Source organism: Gastrolobium bilobum, unplaced genomic scaffold (genome assembly GCF_033153095.1).
Source record: "Gastrolobium bilobum isolate Gb01-03AN ecotype WA unplaced genomic scaffold, APGP_CSIRO_Gbil_v1 utg1481, whole genome shotgun sequence".
Lineage (NCBI taxonomy): Eukaryota > Viridiplantae > Streptophyta > Magnoliopsida > Fabales > Fabaceae > Gastrolobium > Gastrolobium bilobum.
In genome coordinates this window covers 309,760-332,628 of record NW_026898629.1, presented here as the reverse complement: position 1 = coordinate 332,628, position 22,869 = coordinate 309,760, and positions in this window count along the sequence as shown.

Sequence of the window (22,869 nt, the reverse complement as noted above, 5' to 3'; positions counted from 1 at the left end):
TTTATTACATTATTTAGTTTCACCTCAAATTAACCACCAATTTAGTTGGTAGAATCAATCAAATTATAATCTTAAAAGTAAGGAAATGGGTTCCAAGCACCACTAGGGATAGTCTAGTGGTGTTGGGTGTGTTTAGGGTGTATTAGGTATGCGGTTACATTCCCTGTAATGTCCAAAAAAAAAGGAAATGGGTTCCAATTTAATGTAAACATAACTCTTATACTCTTTTATTTTATATTTCAATAATTTGTGCACTCTTACTTATTAACTTCATATATAATTATTTTGGGAGTTGCCTGATTTTTTATTTTAGTTTTTTTAAATAATGATATATGTTATTCCTAACTTACTTTTTTTAATTCTAATCTTAAATTATTCTTTAATCTAATTACTTTTTCTTCTTTTTTTAAAATTTTAATTTTCCGTTTTTGAGTTTACATTAATGTAAAAAACTTGTATCCAAACGAAAAATGTAAAATGTTCAAACAAATACTCACTAATTGTTAGTTTAAATTTGAAGATTTAGATAACAATTCTGAATCACGATCTTAGTTGTCAGATTGAATTTCATAGAAATAAACTCTAGTTTAAAGCTTAATGAAAATACTTCATTTATAGAGTTAGTTGTTATGCATTTACAGTGGTCCATTGCATAATGTTCAACTATCATTATTCAAGAAGTTTGGACTTTGGAGTCAGCCAGAATTATGCTCCAATAAGTATGGCTCACATGTTCAAAGAAACAACAATTTAAAATATAACAACTTGTTTAACAAAAAAATAAAATAAAAAAATATAACAACTTACGATTAAATCAAAGTTCAAATAAAGTAGTATATATGAATATGACTTATTTGGCATGAATATGAAAGCAAACACGAAGAACACTTGTTCGATCACTTTCAATAATGATATTATAGTATCCACTATTCTAAGACATCTCTAACCCTTCAAAGACACCCCATAAATCTGTTTTGAATGAAGAATACCTCCCTAATTTATACTCAAAGTCACCAAGCCACTTACAATACTTATCACGAGTGACACTCTCACAAGTAGCTGGACCAGGGTTATCACGTGTAAAGGTACTGAAAAAATATAACTGAATATTCATCTTCATTCAAGTAAGTAAAAAGTACAAGGGAACGTTCTACTTATAACAAGGAAAAATAACAGAATGCTAAAAAGGTGCTCAGCACATGCATGAGCCAGCCTGGTACCAAAGAGCACCAGATTAGTTACAACAGCAAAGTTAAAAATAAGAAAATAACAAATAAAGGAAAATACAATATTAATAACGTGCAACCCTATTCGTAATAACCTTGATAGCACTCGAATTGGAAAACTATCAAGATATGTCTGCTACCATGATTCTTCTGTCAGAAGACATATTAATCATATTTTCTATGAGCTTTTGGCAGCAAGTTAACATTTAAATATAGATTAATCTGTTTACCAAAAAAATAAAAATAAATTAATCCTACACTTAAAAGCATATTAACATCTTATATTTTACCAAAAGGGGCAATTGTTTTGGTATGTTAATTTGTTATGACGATTCTATTTTTTAATCTCTTACTTTTAGATTTAGAATAAAATTATTTTGATTCATATATAACTATGTAAGCATTGGGTGAAAAGTAGGGGTGTTAACTGGCCGAGCTGAGCTGAGCTTTGGTTTTAAAAGGCTAAGCCTGTGTTTAAATGTGTCAGTCTGACCAAGCTTGTTACCTGTTATAAATATAATTTCAGCCTATGACCTGTCTTATTTACAAAAAACTAAAGATTGATTTAGCCTGTTAGCCTATTTAAAACAAAATAAGACAACAAAAATTTATCCAAACAAAATATACAGTCAACACACTAGTAATTCCATAAATATTCATAAATTTAAAGTGTATCCAAAAAGCATAATATAAAACAAAATCATTCAAAAAGTTTGTTTAATTAATAAAATGGGATGAAATGGATTGATGAAAGAGAGGGGGCTCTATCACAAGTAGTATAAAAGAGTATAAAATAAAAATAAAAATTAATATATTAGGTCAGCCTGAGAGGCTCCAAGGTCGAACTTTTAAATTGGAGCCTAAGGCCTTTTTATTAAACGAGCTTTTATACAAGTTCTAGCCCGCTTCTAACAATCAATTTTAGACATAAAAACTCAGGCTTTCACGAGCCGAGCCGAAGGTTCCTGTAAGATCCTGGCTCGTTTAGCACCCTAGTGAAAAGCATGTACTAGAAATTTGGTCAAGGATTAACTTTAAGATATTATATTCAAATTTAATTTTTAAATGAATTTTTTGACTGTAAATTAATAGAACACGAGATATCTCTGAAAAGAAAGTAAATTCGAGAAAAGATATCATTGAAAAGAAAGGCATAAAAAATAAGGAAAAAGTTTGTTTAATTGAAACTATTTTTAAAGTGAATATTAATAGCATAGATATTTTTAAATTTCAAAAGATTATGATGAAGATGATATTATTTAAGTTAAATAAAAATTGAGTATTTTTATTTATTCACTTTAAAAATAAATATTTTAAAATAAACTTATCTAAAACACAGACATGGGCGCTAAAGATAAGAACCATCCTCACAGATAATTATCATGTTTATCCAAATCATACGAAAATAAAAAGAAGTACATAAGATTTTTTTTTCTTTTTAAGTGGATTTTTTTATCCTTAAATTAACAAGCTTTAATATAAAAAATAACATGTTTTTCATCATAAAACATAAACACATAAATAATACATTATTAATATATGAAATGTTCTGTTTTCAAAAGAATTTCTGTGTCAATTATTAGTTTATATGAAGGATATAGTTAGCACCAAAAAAGTTACCACTTCTACAACTAATCTAATCACTGTTGATTTATGTCAATCTAACGGTTATAATTTATTGAAAATTATTGGGTCGCATTTATTAATTAATTATTATTTCCAATAAACTATAACCGTTAGATTAACGGAAATCAATAATAATTAAGTTGGTTGTAAATGTTATAAATTTTTTTGATGGCAAGTATATCATGCCCCTTCCGAAAATACTTCTTTCACTTTAATAAATTAAAAATTCATCTCTTAAAAAATACAAATAGAGAAACCTCTATTATTTGATTATTAATTGTATTTTATATAATAATAACATTTTTATGATTAAGAAGTGAATGGTACATATTGAAATCACCAAATAAGATGAAAACAAAATTTTGTCCAATAATTTATAGGACGAACGTGGAATGATTGTACTGTTATGGCTTAATGGGATTTGATTCAGTTAGTGGTGTTCACGCCATCCAGCTAACGGCCACCGCCTAACCGACAGAAATCTGGTTGCTTTAGTGAGTCCACCATGTGCCTCCACCACATCACATTCTATGTCTTATATATTATTCTTATTCTTATTAAGGAATATCAACTTCATTAACAAAATTATGTAAGAAATTATATATATATATATATATATATATATATATATATATATATATGATTATATGAAATTATAATACCAAAATATTTATGCTTACTTAAAAACATGATCCTGGATTTCTTGAAGACTTTCTTGTTTCTTGTTTGCTGTGATGCTCTTGCAAGGTTGAAAAGACCAGAATTTTTTTCTGCAATTCACACCACTCCTGATTACAACCGTCGATGAGACGAGTTGGGGAGCTACAGTTTTTCAACATGTTATGAATGCAGAGAAAACCTAGCCAAACTTATTAACTCTAATCCTCTCCTCATCATGGGTCTATGGGTTAGGCTTACACTTTTACCCACACTAATCAGTTTACAGATATTCAAGTCCAAATAAAATGATCACTTAATTAAATGAACTTTATATTGCGCTTCTATATGAATTATGTCAGCCTATTTTTATTAAAACAAAAAAAATTACAATTGATTGAAGTGGACCGTGAATATAAAATTTCTAACAAATTATAGATGAATGTCTACAAAGACGAAGAAACTCTAAATAAGGCGATGGATTTTATTTTATTTTGGTACAAAGGCGATGGATCTTTATCATGTAGCCTTAAACCTTTTATAATGGGCCGGGCCTGTGAAAATTAAGGCTTTGTTTACCGGTCTATCAATGGGGCTTGACAAAACTACTGTGATCTCTTAACACGTTGTCAACTCTCAATCCTAAGCCTATCTTTTTAGGCATGGTCAACTGAGACCAAATAGGAGCCCAACAAGTGTCACGTTTTAAAAAGTTAAGATGATGCACTTTTTTTAAAAAAAAAAAAAAAAAAAAAACTGTTGAGTTGAGTATCCTAATTCCTTCTTCAAAGAGCACAATTGCATTAGAACAATGTTCATGCTTCGACCAGGGGACCATAGGGGAATGAAAATAGATGGTAAATAATTATACTACCGTATTACATTTACGGTAGTGTTTCTTTATTAATACTGGTATGCATATCATTTAATGGATGCAAGGCTCAAGACTTCAACAATCTTCAATAAATACTTATTTGTTAGGAAGGTTCCTCCATTAATGCTGTTAGTAGTGATATGCACCACATTTATTGATACACGGCTCAAGGACTCCAAGCTCCTACAATAAATGCTATCTATCATATTGATTGAAGAAGATTTGACTATGTTTTTTTTTCTGTCTCATTTGCACTTTTTTTTTTTTTTTTTCATTTTACACGTTATGATTGTCGAGTGCTTAACTCAACATATTGACCTGAGATCCAATTGTTTTTGCACCATCTTGAGGGATCGAGATCCCAGCACACCAAACATGGAAATCAACTTATATGCAATTATTTCAATGTAATTGATGTTTTAGAATTCCAGTCATAGATATATGGTTGTCTTGAAAATTTAGTTGGGATAATTTTATCGCATTCGTGATTATGTTGGAAGAGTGACCAAAATGTCACTGTTCATTAACTTTTTTACCTAAATGTCACGCGAACAGTGTTATTTTTCAATTTGCCACGTGGACAAGTTTGCTACTGGGTGTAACGAACTAGGTGACAATTAATATCTCTCTGCTCTAACAAAAGCAGAACATGTGGCAGTGTCATAGAAGTTCGTTAGAGATAATAGCGAATTAAGTAAAAGTAATTTGACACACGTAAGTTCGCTACATTAAGTAGCGAACTATGTGGCTTCTAAATAATAAAGGGACATATATGAGTACAAGATAAGGAAAACAGTGAGTACTGAGGGGAATAAATTATAGGCACACAGTTCGCTACTTAGTGTAGCGAACTTGTGTGTGTAGACACATATTTTAACAATTATTTTTACTTAATTCGCTATTACCCCTAGCGAACTTCTATGATACTGCCGTTGGGTTTCCTCCTTCAATGCTAAGCCCAAGCCCATTGAGGGGTTTCCTAAAAATCCTAAACCCTAGATCTCACCTCCTCTATATATTCATTAGTTGTGGGTGGAGGCTAGGTTAAGAGAGAGATTAAAAATTTGAGAAAAAATTGTTTGAGCAAAGCTTTATGCTTTGTATTTGAGAGATCTCTAGAGAGAGTTTGAGTGAAACATCTCTAGGGGAGTTTGACTATCAACATTGTTAGAGAGGTTATGTTAACCACTTCTTTGGTGAATCTTGATTCTTTGTAACCATTATTTTCATAGTGAATTTCTGATCTGGACTAGGTCTCGTGGGTTTTTACTTCTTTATTGGAGAAGGTTTTTCCACGCTAAAAACTGCTTGTGTTCTCTCTCTCTCTCTCTCTCTCTCTCTCTCTCTCTCTCTCCTGTTTACGTTTTTGATTTTCTGCTGCGCTGCCCGACCTGGTGAAGTTCAGGCCGAGGTAATTGCCGAGATCTGAGATCCAGGATCTCATTGACTGACTTCTGCAAAAGGCTGTTTAGCCGACTTGAGGGAACCAAGTTCCCAACAACTGCTACGTGTTCTGTTTTTGTTAGAGCAGTGGGGTATTAATTGTCACCTAGTTCGCTACACCTAGTAGCGAACTAGATGGCCACAAGAAACACGCCACATCAGCAAATCAAGTTCGTTTGGCACTGTAGCGAACTCAGACACATGACATTTTGAAAAATAACACTGTTCGCGTGATATACTGTTAAAAAAGTGACCAATGTGTGGTACATTAGTCACTGTTCCTGATTCTGTTGGACTCGAACAAACTAATTGATTAATAAATCGGTGGAAAATTAAAATAAAATAAAATAACAAGACAGCCTCACACGAGTATAATAATATATTTGTCTCATAACTCAATGCAACTTAGGATTTTGATCTTATCTATCATACTTTACTGGCTACGAATTCATTGTAAGTGATAAAAGTTAGGGTTTTATAAGAGTTATGTTGTAGGAAAAGTGATTGTGTAATGTTATAGAGATTCGTTTTGCGTGCCATAATTTTTTTTTTTGCATCAAAAAGTGTGGGCCCCACAAAATGTTGTGTATAAGAAACTTTTTTGTGTCATGTTAAATGATAAATGATAAATGCAAACCCCTAAAAGTTAATGATTGTGCGCAACTCTTTCTCTTACACGCCGCATAGAGAAACAGTAAAATGTAGTTAATAGCCGACACGAAAGATGGGACACGACACCAGTGGCGGACCCAAGCAATTTTATTTATGTCTGCACATTTAGGGATAATATTCAGTGGCAATGTCCCCGAAATATTTTTTTTTAAAGAAAGTTTTAAATGTATTAAAAAATAAAAGAATATAAAAAAATAAATAAAAAGAAAACTTGAACTTACTACAAAAAAAAAGTACCTTGTGCGTCCTCAACAAAATTCACGGGACCCAATTTAATTCCTTAGAAAAAAAGTTGACTCGTGATCTCTCTGAATTTCAAAATAGATCTATGTTAGTCTTTTTGAGGGACTAATGTAGGTCTTTTTTGAACTTCAGAGGAACCACGATTTTAACTAATCGGGTCTATTTTGGAATTCAGAGAGACTGAAAGTCAACTTTTTTCCTAAGAGATTAAATTGAACCCTGTAATTTTAATTTTTGTTGAGGACTCAAAATATACTCTTTTTATTTTTTTTCTTCCAAAAATTTGTGTGTGCACTTGCACACACTTGCACCTAAATAGGTCCGCCGATGCACGACACGACATGCCGATACATTAATTCTAAAAAATATCGTATTCTGACATGTTAAGACACGTTTTGATATTAAATAATACTTTTAATATATATAATATAATTTATATTTAATACATATAACATCCCATAATAAGTCATATAATCAATCAAATATTCAGATTTTATAACATAAATATAAACAAAAATAATTTTTTGTACTTTGTTAATTTTTCATGTCAAATTTCATAACAGAAAAAAATTGATTTATAAATTATTTTTTTATGTTTACTTAATAAAATAAAATTTAGTTCTAAACAAAAAAAAAAACGTGTCAGAAGCGTGTCGGAGCATTGATCGCGTTCTCGTGTCGAAAAAACGTGTCGAAATATTGATTAGGTGTCCTAAAATATTGACCACGTGTCGAATGCGTGTCAGAACATGTCGGTGTCTGATATGTATTTTTTCAAAAAAAAAAGCGGTGTCCGTCTATCGGAGGTCTCCTTTTATGTAATTTATTGGCCATAAACGCAATATTCATCATGGCACACAAATATTTGATTCTAACTTTTGTTTTTGGGTTCTTACCGGCGATTCACGTACCATTTCAGTATAAGACTAATTACATTTTAACTATTAATGCTACTCTTAATGTTCAAGAGGTTCTTAATCAATATAGGATTTATATGCTAGGGACTTCATTCTTTATTATAAAAAGAATTATCTAAAGATGTGAGAGTTTGAGTATGAATAAGAATAAGATATGAGTAAATATTTTTTGATCTCTAATGAAAAATATGGTCATCACTTTAGTCTTTTATAAAAAAAATTAGTTGTCTGATCCCTATGAAATTTAGAGTAGACCCATTTTAATCTTTTGGAGGGACTAATGTGGGTCTTTTTTTGAATTTGTGAGGGACCGCAATTTTAACTAAATGGGTCCACTTTAAATTTTTTAGAGACTTCAAGACTATTTTTTTTATAAGGGATTAAAGTGAAAACTGTGTTTTTTGTTAGAGATCCAAAAAAGTATTTACTCATGAGATAATATCTCTTTGTATCTTAATGTGTTGCTTCTAAAAGCTCTCAAACTTATTAGGTGGTCCATAACACTTACCATATTACAATACATACAAACAATCAACACTCATTTCATATTTACTTACCACTCAATTTGCAACTTAATGTCCATGAGTGCAATATTATTCATCATAGTTGTTACAATTCTTGGTATAGAGCTACCAAGAATCACCCCAGAAAACTGACTCACAGAAACGGAAAACATAAAGAGCAGCACACAAGAAATTTATACTTGGTTCAGAAATTCTTTGTATCAGAATTTCCTACATCCAAGTTGGCCAGAGAGGGTCAAACGCCCTCTAGCATGCAATTTATTCAGATAACAGTAATAGGTACAGAGTTTACAGTAGCCAACAGACCACAATGCAAGAATCTCAAAGAACAGAATAGCAAAGGAAGAAATACAAATATCACAGCAAATAACCAAAAGAATAAGGAACATAAAGAACCGATTGCTATTATACTAAACAGAGAATAACTACAAGAAGAGATATCACCGAGTCAGCTCCTGACACCGCAAGTACAACAACCTTCTTCACCGAGAAAGACCTTCTCTTATCACCGAAGAAAACATCAGGATGCAAGAAACCCCAAACCCCTCTTGAACGAATTCTCACAAAGTACACCGATTAAAATGCTCGCCTTGTTATTCTGATCAACTTCCTCCAAAGCATTGAGTAGAGATTCTCAATGCATCACTCTCAAACAGCCTCACAACCTCTCGATGAGAAACCCTAACTTTTTCCCCATTCAGAGGACTTACGAACAGAGAGAAGAAAAGCTAGATGAAAAGCATGTGAGGTTTCTTGAAAGTTCTGAATCAAAATCAATAGAGAAAATAAAATGCAACTTAATAGCCTAAAAAACAAAACGCTGCGTATCATTTTTGTGAGGCAAATGAGCATAAGGCATAAAAAGATCAGCATGTGGGCCTTTGGATGAGATAAAGTACTTTTGGCCCACAAACACTAAATAGCAAATGACAGCATGTTTAGTGAATACACAGTAACAACTGAAGCAGAGTATGTGGCTCTCACAAAGACTTAATGGCTTTAACTCATAGTCTAATTGTTGTAAATTTGTCTGATAGTGTCCTTAGGCGTGTTTGTAAGATAACTAATCCTAGAGAGCTTTGGGAAAAGCTTAAGGCTCTCTATCAAACTAAATCTGCCCCAAACAAGATGTTTTTGAAGGAGAAATTCTTTTCCTTCAAGATGGATCCTTCTAAGTGCCTGGAGGAAAATCTTGATGAGTTTAACAAACTCACCTTAGATCTGGATAATGCTGGGGCAACTGCCTCAAATGAGGATCAAATTTTGATCCTCTTGAATTCTGTTCCAGATTCTTATAGGGGTGTAAAAGATGCTATAAAATACAGCAAAGGGGGAATGGACTTAGATGAGATAACTGAAGCTTTGAAAGCAAAGGAGGTTGAAATACTCTCCCATAAAAAGTCCCATGCTGAGGGGCTGGTTGTGAAGGGTAAAGGGAACAAGAAAGGGAAATTTAAAAATAAATGGAAGGGAAACAATAATGTATCCCAACCTAACCAGAACACACAAGGTAATAAAAATAAGGAGCAGCCAAAAGGTAAACTTACCTGCTGGTTGTGTCATAAAGAGGGGCATATCAAGAAGAATTGCCCTGAAAATGATAAGGGAGCTGCAAAGGCAGCAACTAAAACTGAGTATGCAAATTTACTTAGTGGGTGTGAGGGTGCTGAAGTCCTTATTGTGTCTAATAAGGGCTTTGAGGCTGAATGGGTTATGGATTCAGGTTGCACTTTTCACATGACTCCTAGGAAGGAGTGGCTTGCTGGTTTAAGGTTCCAAAAGGGTGGAAAGGACCTTATGGGGAATGACCAGGTCTGTCAAATAGAAGGGATTGGGGCTGTCAAGTTTCTAATGACTGATGGCAGCCATAAAATCCTCAAAGAAGTGAGGTATGTCCCTGACTTGAGGAGAAATTTAATTTCTCTAGGTATGCTTGACTCAAGTGGGCTGTTATTCAAGAGTGAGCAAGGTTCACTCACTGTTCTTAAGGGTAGTGAGATTTTAATGGAAGGAAGGTTAATTAATGGCCTGTACATATTACAGGGCCATGCTGTTTCATCCGAAAGCTGTATAACAGCAGCCAAGGATGATGAATCTGTTCTCTAGCATAAGAGAATGGGTCATATCAGCAATCAGGGTCTGTCTGAGTTATGTAAACAAGGTATTTTAAGTCCTAAGAAAGTAACTTGTGTTGATTTTTGTGAAAATTGTATTTTAGGGAAAACACACAAGTTACCCTTTCCTAGTTCTTCAAATTTTTCTAAATCAGTCCTTGATTACATACACTCTGATTTGTGGGGATCACCTAATGTTCCCCCTTCTCTCTCTGGTTGCCATTACTTCCTTTCGATTGTGGATTCATATTCTAGAAGAGTATGGACCATGTTCTTGAAGCAAAAGGATCAAGCCTTTGATAGCTTCAAGAATTGGAAGACCCTTGTAGAGAATGAAACTGATAAGAAAGTCAAGGTCCTAAGGACTGATAATGGGCTTGAGTTTTGCAATAATCAATTTTTTGATTTTTGCAATGAGCATGGTATTAAGAGGCACAGAACTTGTGCTGAAACACCCCAACAAAATGGGGTGGCTGAAAGGATGAATAGAACCATCCTAAATAAGGTCAGATGTATGCTGGCTGAATCTGGTCTCCCTAAATCTTTTTGGGCTGAGGCTGTTTCCACAGCCTGTTACCTTATAAATAGGAGCCCATCCACAGTTATAGGTCTTAAAACCCCTATGGAGCTTTGGTCTAGTAAGCCACCAAGTCTAGGACACTTAAAACCATTTGGTTGTCTTGCATACATGCATGTAAAACAAGATAAGTTGAGTCCTAGAGCTGTTAAATCTGTCTTTGTTGGTTATCCTTCAGGTGTTAAGGGATATAAGCTATGGCTCATAGCTGAAAGGAAGTGTGTCATAAGTAGAGATGTGATTTTCGAAGAAAACACATTCTATAAAGACATATCCAAACTTAGTGACAAAGAGCATCCTCCTAGGACTGTTGAGCTGGAGGTGGAGCTGCCCAACAACACTGGGCAGCAACCTGATGTGGCTGAAAATGAACAACAGCACACTGTTGCTGAAGTTCAAGATGATGGGAATGACATTCCCATTGAGGAGCATGATGTGGAAGTGGATAGAGATACTCTAGAGGATTATTTGCTATCTAGAGATAGGACTAGGAGGAACATAAGACCTCCAAGTCGTTTTGCACATGCAGATGTCATAGCATTTGCACTCCAAGTTGGAGATGTGCTGGAGTTTAATGAACCCAGCTCATACCAAGAGGCTATGAGGCTGGATTCTAAAATTCATTGGCTAAAAGCCATGAAGGAATAGATGGAGTCTCTTGAGAAAAATAAGACTTGGGTTTTGGTGGAGCATCCAAAGAACAAGAAGGTGATTGGATGCAAATGGATTTTTAAAAGGAAGCCAGAAATCCCAGGTGTTGAAGCTGCCAGGTTTAAGGCAAGGGTTGTTGCTAAGGGTTTTTCACAAGTTGAGGGGGTTGATTACAATGAAATATTCTCCCCTGTTGTGAAACATGTTTCAATCAGGCTCATTCTTTCAGTTGTTGCAATTCATGATTTAGAATTGGAACAATTGGATGTCAAAACTGCCTTCTTGCATGGCAGCCTTGAAGAGCTCATATTCATGGAGCAACCCGAAGGATTTATAAAAAAGGGGGCTGAGAACAAAGTGTGCCTTTTGAAAAGGTCCCTTTATGGGTTAAAACAAGCCCCTAGGCAGTGGTATAAGAGGTTTGATGATTTTGTTTTGTCCAAAGGCTTTAATAGGAGTAGTTTTGATCATTGTGTGTACTTTAAACAACTGCATGATGACTGTTTTATCTACTTGTTGATTTATGTTGATGACATGTTAATTGCATCTAAGGACATAAATGAAATTAATAATCTGAAATCATTGTTGAAAAAGGAATTTGAGATGAAGTTCCTTGGTCCAGCCAAGAGGATACTTGGCATGGACATTACAAGGAAAAGAGATGAGAGGATATTGACTCTCTCTCAATCTGAGTATGTGAAAAAGGTCTTAAAGACCTTTGACATGTACCTGGCCAAACCTGTAAGTGTTCCCCTTGCTGGTCACTTCAGGTTAAAGGCTGTAGATGGTGAGTTAGCCTCGGATGAGGCTTCTTTTATGTGCAATATTCCATATTCTAATGTTGTTGGACGCCTAATGTATGCCATGATAGGTTCTAGGCTTGATATTGCTTATGGTGTTAGTGTAGTAAGTAGATACATGAGTAAACCATCTAAGGAACATTAGAATGCTGTGAAATGGTTGCTTAGATATCTTAGTGGCTCTGTTGATTGCTGCATTCATTATACTGCTCAAAACTCAGTTAATTGTGATATTACTGGTTATTGTGATTCTGACTATGCTGCTGATCTTGATAAAAGAAGATCTCTAACTGGTTTTGTTTTTTGTGTGGGAGGAAATGTGGTGAGCTGGAAAGCAAGCTTGCAACACATTGTGGCACTCTCCACAATAGTCCACAAATGTATAAGAGTATCAACTTGAGTGATCTTATATATTGACCATAAGTGCAATATTCGATGATCATATGGCACTAATGTTTTATAACCAACTTTTATTTTATTTATGATCTACTCCTTCTGGGGCTATCTTTGACATAATTGAAACCATTTCAGCCGAGTTTCATTTAATTAATTCTTCCCTTCTTACTTTGGCAAATGAAAATTTAAGGTAAGACAAAAAAAACGCGTAAAGAAACACACGTAAAACAGGTAAGTTCTTTATCCGAATAGAGTCATGACGATGAAATGCAAGGTACGCTTCTGGCACCATGACCCACTTTTGTTAATTAGCAAGTAGAGGGCCAGTTCAAGTTTGCTTTGGTATATGACCACTATCATCATTTAATGTTAACCTAACTCGTGATCTTCTACAGACAAACTGGATTTAATTACATGACACACCAAAGTGAAACTATTGATGCTAAACAAATGAAAATAATTATTCCAACAACATTCTAAACATCACTATAAATAGACTTCAAGGCAAAAGAGCAAAGAAGAGTAGACCTAGCTATCTTAGCACCTTGTTAAGGAATAAGGAGAGTATGACACAGTTTAGTGGCAATGCTTTGGTGCATTGGCTGTAGCAACATTTCTCATTGTCTTGTTGGGTGGGGCTCAAGCTGTTAAATTATGCAAAGTAGACTCAACTCAGCTAAAATTATGTCTTGAGCTTCACCCTACAAGGCAATTAGCAATATTGCTACCAGCAGCTGCACCAAACCATTGCCACTAGACTGTGTCATACTTTACATTTTGGCTTAGATAGACAGGACTATACCGATAGGCCTCGTGGGAAACCAGTCCTTCATCACAAGGTAAGCATTCGTCTGTATTGTGTTATGAATTTTTCTAAGAGTCTTGTCATGCTTTAATTCTTGATGACTTTAGTATTTTCTCCAAGTATATTGTTGCAGAATTCTATGGCAATGATGTTGGTCTAAATAGAAAAGAAGAGGATAACCCTCCAACCACCAATTTCACAGAGTCCAAAGAAAGAGATCTTCGTAGCTTCTAATTAAAATTCTTCCTAAAAAAGAAGTATAATCCTCAGTTCTGAAAATTGTTCTACAAGAATTTGGAATATGCTACAAGGATCTAGACTTTTTACTAGTACAGTGTATGCTTGGAATTAATTACTATGAGATTTTTGCTGTGGGAGAATTACCTTGTTAGAATTGATTTTGGAAGGATATAGTCCATGTTGTAAATAATAGCTTCATGTGAAAATTAATCCATGTAATAAAAGTCCAGTTGAGTTATTTGCGAAAATCACTATTCTAGTCAGGGAATAAGAGTGATGAGTTATGTTCTCAACTTCAACATATTGAGGGGTTTGTTTAGTTCAATTATGTTTGATAAATGACATAATTACCTTTGCCAGTAACAGGATATATAATTTGTATAATCCTGTTTTTCTGCTTTAGCTTTTGCCATACTGTTCGTTTTTTCTTTTTTGTGGTTTTATGGAGCTTTAACGCTGATTAAATATTGCTTTTTGTTTCAAGCATTGACTTTCGAATTCCAATCAACTGTACTAGATTATATGAGATATTAAGTAATTCTGGTTAAGTACTTTAGCTTTGCTTACATTCATTATGTCAATATATACTATAAGTAGCGATGTGTATGAGACAAATTGAATAAATTTTTTTGAAAAATTGAACATAATTAAGTTAAACAGTCCAGTTCGAAAACAGTTTGATTCAAAATTGGTTCGATTTGATTCAGTTTAAAACTGATTTGGTTCGGATCGAAAATGGTTCGATTCGGTTCAGAATTGATTCGGGTCAACTTTATTCTGAAAAGAAAAAAATTAAAAAATCAAAGAAATAAAATAATAAAAATTGGTTCGGTTTGGTGCAAAAATGGTTCGATTATTGAACTGGTTTTAAAAACTAATTTGGTTCATGAACTGGTTCTTTAAAAACCGGTTCGGTTCATGAACTGATTTGTAAAAATCGGTTATTTTAAGTATAATTCGGTTTGGTTCAATTTTTTGGTTATTTTGCACCTTCCTAACTAGAAGCACCACATGTACTGATGTTTATTTTTTTACTTTATAGCAACTATAATTGCTTCATATGAAAAACAAGAATTTTGGTCAACGGGTTGGCCCTAACATGTAGGGTTATATGATTTCTTAGTCCATACAAGCTATTTAATATGCCGGCTTTTTAACTCTCGCCCACGCGAGCGAGGGCTTAACGGGCCGAGCTGGCCATTTTGACGACTCTATATAAAAGTACAAGATATCAGTATTATTTCTCATCAGTGTCATACAAAAATATCTACACATTTATATTATGGAGAAGGATCCGTTTGCAAATTATTTTTATAAATTATATTAAGTATGACCGGTCATACACTCTTAATTAAAGTATGACCGATCATACTTAATATAGTTTATAAGAATTTATCAACAAAAACTTTATAAATATAAGGTTACCCTTGTATCATTCCCCTCCACTGCAACCTGTAATCTGTTTAATGAAATTTTGTTTCTTGGTATCTGAATTCAAAGCGAAAAAGCAATAAATGAATAGCGACAGGAGCATTCAAGTTCACATATTTAAGGCAATATAAGAATGTATGAAGTTCAGCCCCAGGGGGATCAACTAGCCATGACCAAAGATGATAATCCAAAATAAGATATTATGTGCTAGCTTAGTTATATGTGCTCCACTTAATCATCCAAATACTGGCATTGAATGCTCAGGGAATCTATGATGCAAACAGATTTTCATGATAATAGCATGTCAGCTTCCTTATCCCAAATGCTAGATAACAAGCTCATTAATGGCATATGAAAGAAGTGAACTTGAAAACTTTAAACCTATTGACATAGGTAGAGCTCTGCATGGGTAAGGTCGGGTCAGGTTTTTGTACCGACTCAACCCAACTTAATTTTTATAGGTCAGGTATTTTGATCCGACCCGCTTTAATTTGATCCAAGTCAGGTCTGACTTGGTTTGGATTTTTTTGAACTAGTTCAGAATCGGATCGGATCTGACCTAACTTAGTTTCTGAAGTAGGTCTGACTTGGTTTCTAAAGTGGGTTAAATCCGACTTGACCCGTTTTTGACTTGGTTTCTTCACAAAATTTCGTTGAAATTTCTACGTAGCAAATGACGAAAATTCTTCACAAAATTATTTTTTCGTCGGAATACTTTTTGTCGAAAAGCGATGAAATTTTTTCTCTTCTAAAATTTTTTACAAAAATAAGTTTTCTATCGAAATTTAGTTTCCGTCAAAAGTTTTGTCGAAAATGATTTCCTCCATCAAATATTTTAAACGAAAAAAGAATTCCGTCAAAAATTTTGACGGAATGTTTTTCATTCAAAATTTCGATAGGAATGTGTTCTGACGAAAATTGTTTTAAGGAAAATGTTTCATTCGAAACTTTTGACGAAATTTAAATTCTCTAAAGAATTTTGACATAATATTTTTCCGTCGAAATTTTTTATCGAAATATTTTTTGTTGAAAATTTTTGACAGAAATGTGTTCCGTTGAAAATTGATGAAAATATTTAGTCGAAAAATTTCGATGGAAATGTGTTTCGCAAAAAATTTTGACGAATTTTTTTTTTTTTTTTGTCAAAAAGTTTAACAAAAATGTTTCCGTCGAAAACTTTCGCCGAAATTTGAATTCTGTAAAGAATTTTGATGAAATTTTTTTCCGTCAAAAATTTTCGATGAAAATGTGTTTCGTCAAAATTTTTGAGGAATATGTTTTTTTTTGAAATATTTTGACGAAATTTAGATTTCGTCAAAAAAATTGAAAAAAAAAATTTTCAGTCAAAATTTTTACAGAATTATTTTTAGTCACAAATTTTGATAAAAATAATTTTCGTCAAAAAATTTTGCGAAAATTTTTGATGGAAATTCTTTCCGTAAAAAATTTTGACGTAATTATTTTACGTTAAAACTTTTCTTTTAATGTGATTGTGATTTTCTTTTTCTTTTGTTTCACATAATGGGTATGGGTCAATTGATCATTATTAAAACATGTCAGGTCTAAAACTGACCCAAATAAAAGTGGGTCAGTATTTAAACCAGTTCCAAAAAATAGGTATTTATGGGTCAGGTCAGGTCAAGATCAGATCAAGGACATGACAAGTGAACCAGTTTTTTTGCACATCCCTAGACATAGGGGAAGTTTTAGCTCAGAGCACACTCCAACCAGCTTTCTTTCCCAGTGAACACCTCTCTTTCAATATTGACCTTCTCACATTTTTTGTTTCTTACCACCTCCCAATAGAGCTATATACATATTCGCCATCCAGTGGTGAACGTAGGAATTTTAATGACGGGGGGCGAAAATAGAAAATATTATATTATAAATAAAAAAATTTGAAATATAATACAGACCTAATATAAAAAAATAAAAGAAATCTATTACAAAGATTAAGATCACTTCATTTGACTTTTATTTTACGTATTTTCTTATTGTTAAACTCATATATAATTGAATCTGTGCTAAAAATGAAAACAATTTCTTTTTTAATGTATGTAATCAAAGAATCATCATGAAATTGGTCTTCTATTTTATTTCGAATACGCATACGGATCCTGACTTTTTTCTTTCTTTTTAAATGTTAGAATCCACACGTGTAAATATGTTTGATACAAAAAATTTCATATGTTATTGCTGCAGAAGAGGCGGACCCACAAATAAATCATGTTATCCATTATCAATAAATTAGATACCCACAAAGTTATATACGTCCTTTCATTCTTTTTATAACTAAAATTGTTAGAAATTTAAAGAGATTAAGAATAATTTAGAAGAACATACTACAATTTTTAATCTCACAATCACATGTTTGGTAGGAGGTGGAAAAAAAATTTCTTAGAAAAATGGGGTTGGAAAATTATTTTCCTATGCTTAGTAGGAAGTGAAGTAAAAATATGGCTGGGAAATTTTTTTCCCATCATTTGCTTTTCTATGTAAAATAGTTGGAGAAGATTACTATTGAAGGGATGGAATTTTTTTTTTTCCATGTAGTGAAAAAATTAACATACAATATCATTAAAATTAATTCAACATTCTCGAAAAAAATTTGAAGAGTGTTTCAAGATTGAGGCCCACGCCCCCTTCAATGAAAATGCTTGTGCTTCCTCTTCAATTGTCTTCTCTTGCAATTGCAGGCTGAACAATTTTTAAAAGTTTGATTTGAGCCGTTGACTCTTCACGCTCACGCATGTCACTAATTTACCCACTCACACACATTTTGTAATAATATTAAAATATCATTTATATATATAATTTTTTCCCATCAAATTTTAGGGAGAGCGAGAGCCTACCCTAGCCCCCCTAGTTCTGCCTCTGTCGCCATCATTATATAGTACCCATAATTTTCTGGTTCAGAGTCAATAGCATATATGGCAATTCTTATTCCCATCTCAACTTGATTGTAAGTTTTACAGGCATTTAACAAAGCTCCCCACACACCACCATAGGGAGAAATGGGTAGGATCTACAAAATAATTAAAAAAACTGAATCGAATCGTGAACCAAATCGAACTGCACTTAAAATAATTGGTTTTTAAAAAAATTAGTTCATGAACCGAACTGAATCGTTTGCGAACCGAATCTATTTTTATTACCTAATTTTTTTAAAAAATTTATTTATTTTTTCAGAATGGGGACGACCTGAACCGAACCAAATCAATTTCGAACCGAACTGGACCATTTTCGAACAAACCATTTAAACCAATTCGATTCGATTTTTCAAAAAATCCGGTTCAATTTGATTCATGCACAGCCCAAGAAATGATATAGATATCTCTTGAAAGATAGTAAATTGAGAAAAAATAAATCAATGAAAAGAAAAGCACAAAAAATAAGGAAAAAGTTTATTTAGTGAAATTATTTTTAAAGTGAATACTTAATAGCATAGATATTTTTAAATTTCAACCGATTATGAAGAAGATGATATACCTGAATGCATTCTTGGGGAGGGGACTGAACCTTTAGCCATCACTGCTCCCCCGCACTCCGGATTAGTCCCATAGCCGGCTCAATGAGTCGAAGCTCGTGGGGATACCGGAGGGAGCCAACTCGTCTCAAAGAGATAATTAGGGTTGAGTAACTCCAAAAAAAAAACAGATGATATAATTTAAATTAAATAAAATTTGAATATATTTTTATTTATTCACTTTAAATATAAAATAAACTTATCTAAAACATAGACATGGGCGCTATAGATAAGAACCATCCTCACAGACAATTATCATGTTTATACCAATCACATGAAAATAAGAAGAAGTAGATAAGTTTTTTTTTCTTTTTAAGTGAATTTTTTTATCCTCAAATTAACAAACTTTAATATACCTCGAAGAAACTCTCAATAAGGTGATCAATCTTTATCGCGTAGCCTTAAACCTTTTATAATGGGCTGGCCTGAGAAAATGAAGGCTTTGTTTACTGGTCTACCAATGGGGCTTCAGAAAACTATTGTGTTCTCTTGAAACGTTGTCAACTCTCTCAATCATAAGCCTAGCTTTTTAGGCATGGTTAACTGAGTCCAAATATGGGAATCAACTGATATGAAATTATTTCAGTTTATTTGGTTTTCTGGAATTCGAGTCATAGATATATTAATTATTTTAAAATTTTAGTAGGGATAATTTAAACCGCATGATTCCATTTCACTCGATCAAATTAATCAATTAATAAATCGGTGAAAAAAAATAAAAAAAATAACAAGACAACCTCACACGAGTATATTTTGAGGGGAGATGTTATACTTACTACATCTTTTTCTTACTACTTCTTACAATCAAATCTTAACCGTTGATTTCTGCCAATCAAACAGTTATAATTTATTGAAAATTAATAAGTATGATCTAATAAATTACAACCGTTAGATTAATGAAAATCAATGGTCAAAATTTAGTAGTAAGAGATAGTAAGAAAAAAAAGTAATAACTATAATCTCCCTTTTGAGACTATTAACAATATATTTGTCTCATAACTCAATGCAACTTAGGGGACGTTTGGTTGAGGAGAAATTTTTTGAATACTAGGGAAATGTAATTGATAGGAAAATGGTTGGAAATTGAGTTTGGTAGGAAAATGTAAAAAAAGTTGTTTGGTTGGAAAAAAATTTACCAGGCAAATTAGGTAAGATTTATAAAGTCTATGTTTGGTTTGAGGTAAAATATAGATGGAGAATAAGTGACAATTACGAAAATATCGTTGTTTTTAAAATTTTTGGGAAAATAAAAAAATGAGGCTTTACTTGTCAACTTCACTGCTGTGATCACTGTCTTATTTGGTGCCTTTGTTTTAACATTGTTGTATCAGATGCTCCCGCAACCGAAGATGACTACGCAGCCATCTAGATTAACTTTTGCATCATACTATCATGGATAACCTCATGTATGCTATTTAGTTTGTTCTGGGAGTGGGAAGTTGGAAACAATATATGTTGCGTCTGTATTTTTGGACACCGAGCTTGTAATTAATCATCAATATTATCCTTGAAACATGTGATTGTTCATTAGTTTATATCTGTGTAATTTAATTGTCAACTTTTCCTTGGTCAGCAGTTGAGATCTTAATATGTGGCTAAAGATTGAAAATTCAGTCCATTATGTAAAGATTAAAAATACCAATTATCTATCTTGACTTCAATGTGTTTCTTCTGACATCTCAGTAAAAATACCAGATAATCAGAAACTTAAAGTCCTACAATAGTAAAATCTAAAATGGAACAAATAACGATAATTGTTCACGACAAAAAATAAGGTACAAGGCCTAAATATAACAAGCTGTGATCACAATGTTTAAAAAACAAAAGGTACAAAAGGAAGTAAGCTTCTATCTCATCCATCCACTTTCTCTACATTGACTGATGTAATTGACTCCTCTTATCTAGCAACTTTGCAGCTGGACCGACTCACACAATTGATTTTCTGTGCTTTGGCTTCACGTTTAGTGTCACGTGGGGTGGCCTCCTCCGGTTGGCTTGCTGAGCTGCTGCTAATAGAACTCTTTATAGATTCAATAACTAAATTTAATTCTATTTCCTCCTTTTCTGTAGAGACAGATATACACTTCCAATCTGAGACATTAACTGAAAAAAAATAATTTGCAAATCTGAGATGGAACCAGACACTAACTTAACCAAATCAATCTGAGATGTTATTGCTACCTGTTAGAAGTATTGCCATAGAATTAAATTACTCACACTAACTGAACTCCTACAAAATATTGTCGACATGAAATTTTATGTCACTAATGGAATTGGATAGTTGAACTCCATGGTTGTACCCATTCTGCAGATTGGCTACAATAGAAGGATCAAGTAAAACTTGCATCTGCAACAATAATATAGTTTAGATCCTTTGTACAACAAAATTAAAGAAGCAAAAAAAATGAGAGAATTTACAAATTATGCCATTCAAAATACAGATACTGAGGTACATACAAAAAATCAATTGTGAATGTTAGATTCTATTTGACTGACCAACAGCCATGTGTGTACTATTCACAGCATGGTATTTACAAGACTATTTTTTGAAACCAAACTACACCAAAAAGACAATATACAGAGTCTACCAACATATCCCTTTTTTTCCAAAAAGCCACCTGAAGATAGTATCACAAAGACCTAGACAAGAACTCAGCCACCAGCAACTTTCTGGCATCATGGTTGCATTGCATGAAGATATCTGTCATATTGCTATCCCTGCCCAATCCTTGAACTGATTCCTGTGGGCCTTCTGCATTACCACCAGTAGCCACATCCTTGCCAAAGATTGTCCCCAAAACGTGATAGTATGGGAAAGGCTTGTTGAAAAGGCCCTTGGCATTAGGGTGGCTCTGCAAAATGAAAATCTGGTTGGTATTAGAAAAAAATTTAAGATGCTATATACGTAAATAGACCACAACGTACATTCAATAGAGTAAAAATAGAAACACCTGAGACCTCATTGACAAAAAATAGACATACCATTATGATATGACATTGGACTCTTGAGTAATGTCAAAACTTTAAAATACTACTGTCACAAATATACCAAGCATTTTAATTTAAGATGTCAAACCATAACATTGATCATATGAATAGATTAACATTGATGGGCAGCCATATGACACATAAGACAATACTGCATATACACACAACATTTGAGTCTTAATTTTCCTTCCAATTCTTCCCATAAGTCTATTTCTACATTATGTTTGTGATAATTTTTTTTATAAATTCCACACCAATACTAAAGTCTAAAATTATATCTCTGTGTACTTATAGAAACACCAAAACAAGGGCTCACAAAACGAGTTTACGAAGTTATAACCATCATACATACAACACTATCAACATGGAAATTTCTCAGTAGACTATAAATCACATAAATTGAATTGCTCCATGAAAGCTAAGATGGGTCATGACTGATGTATGTTACCACATTCTAATATTATATAATAACAGTCTTACCCCTATGTACCCATCTCCTATAGCTATCATTAATTCTTATTTATTGGTACGGTCAATTACCAAAAAATGTGCAGGATTTTTACAGTGGTTAAGTACATTTTTTTAAAAGGAAAATTGCACCTGTCATTGCATAATAAGAAAAGTGAAATTAAATTTTTATGCATTGATGTTGTGATGAAATACCTTAAAAGATGTATGGATCTTAAGGCAGAGGAAGTTATAATAAGAAAAGTGAAACAGTAAAATGTAGTTAATAGTCCCCATCTACGAACTTCATTGCCCATAGATGCAATATTTCATGATGGCACACAAATATTTGATTATAACTTTGACTTTTGGGTCCTTATACCATTTCAGTATAAGACTAAGGGCATGTTTGGATGAGCTTTTTTTTAAAAAAAAAAAAGCACTTTTCGTTTTTAGTTCGTTTGGATGTCTGCTTTTAAAAAAAAGAAGAAGTCACAAAAAAAGTCAAAAACCTACTTTTCTCATAAGCTAAATTTTTTAACTTCTCGGAAAAGCAGAAGTCAAAAGCCAAATATTTTTTTCAAAAACTAAATATTTTTATAAAAATATAAATAACTTTAACTTTTGTAAAAAATACTTTTAAAATAAAGAAGTAGTAAAAGTTACTTTTAGAAAAAGCTGAACCAAACAACCTCTGATTGCATTTTAACTA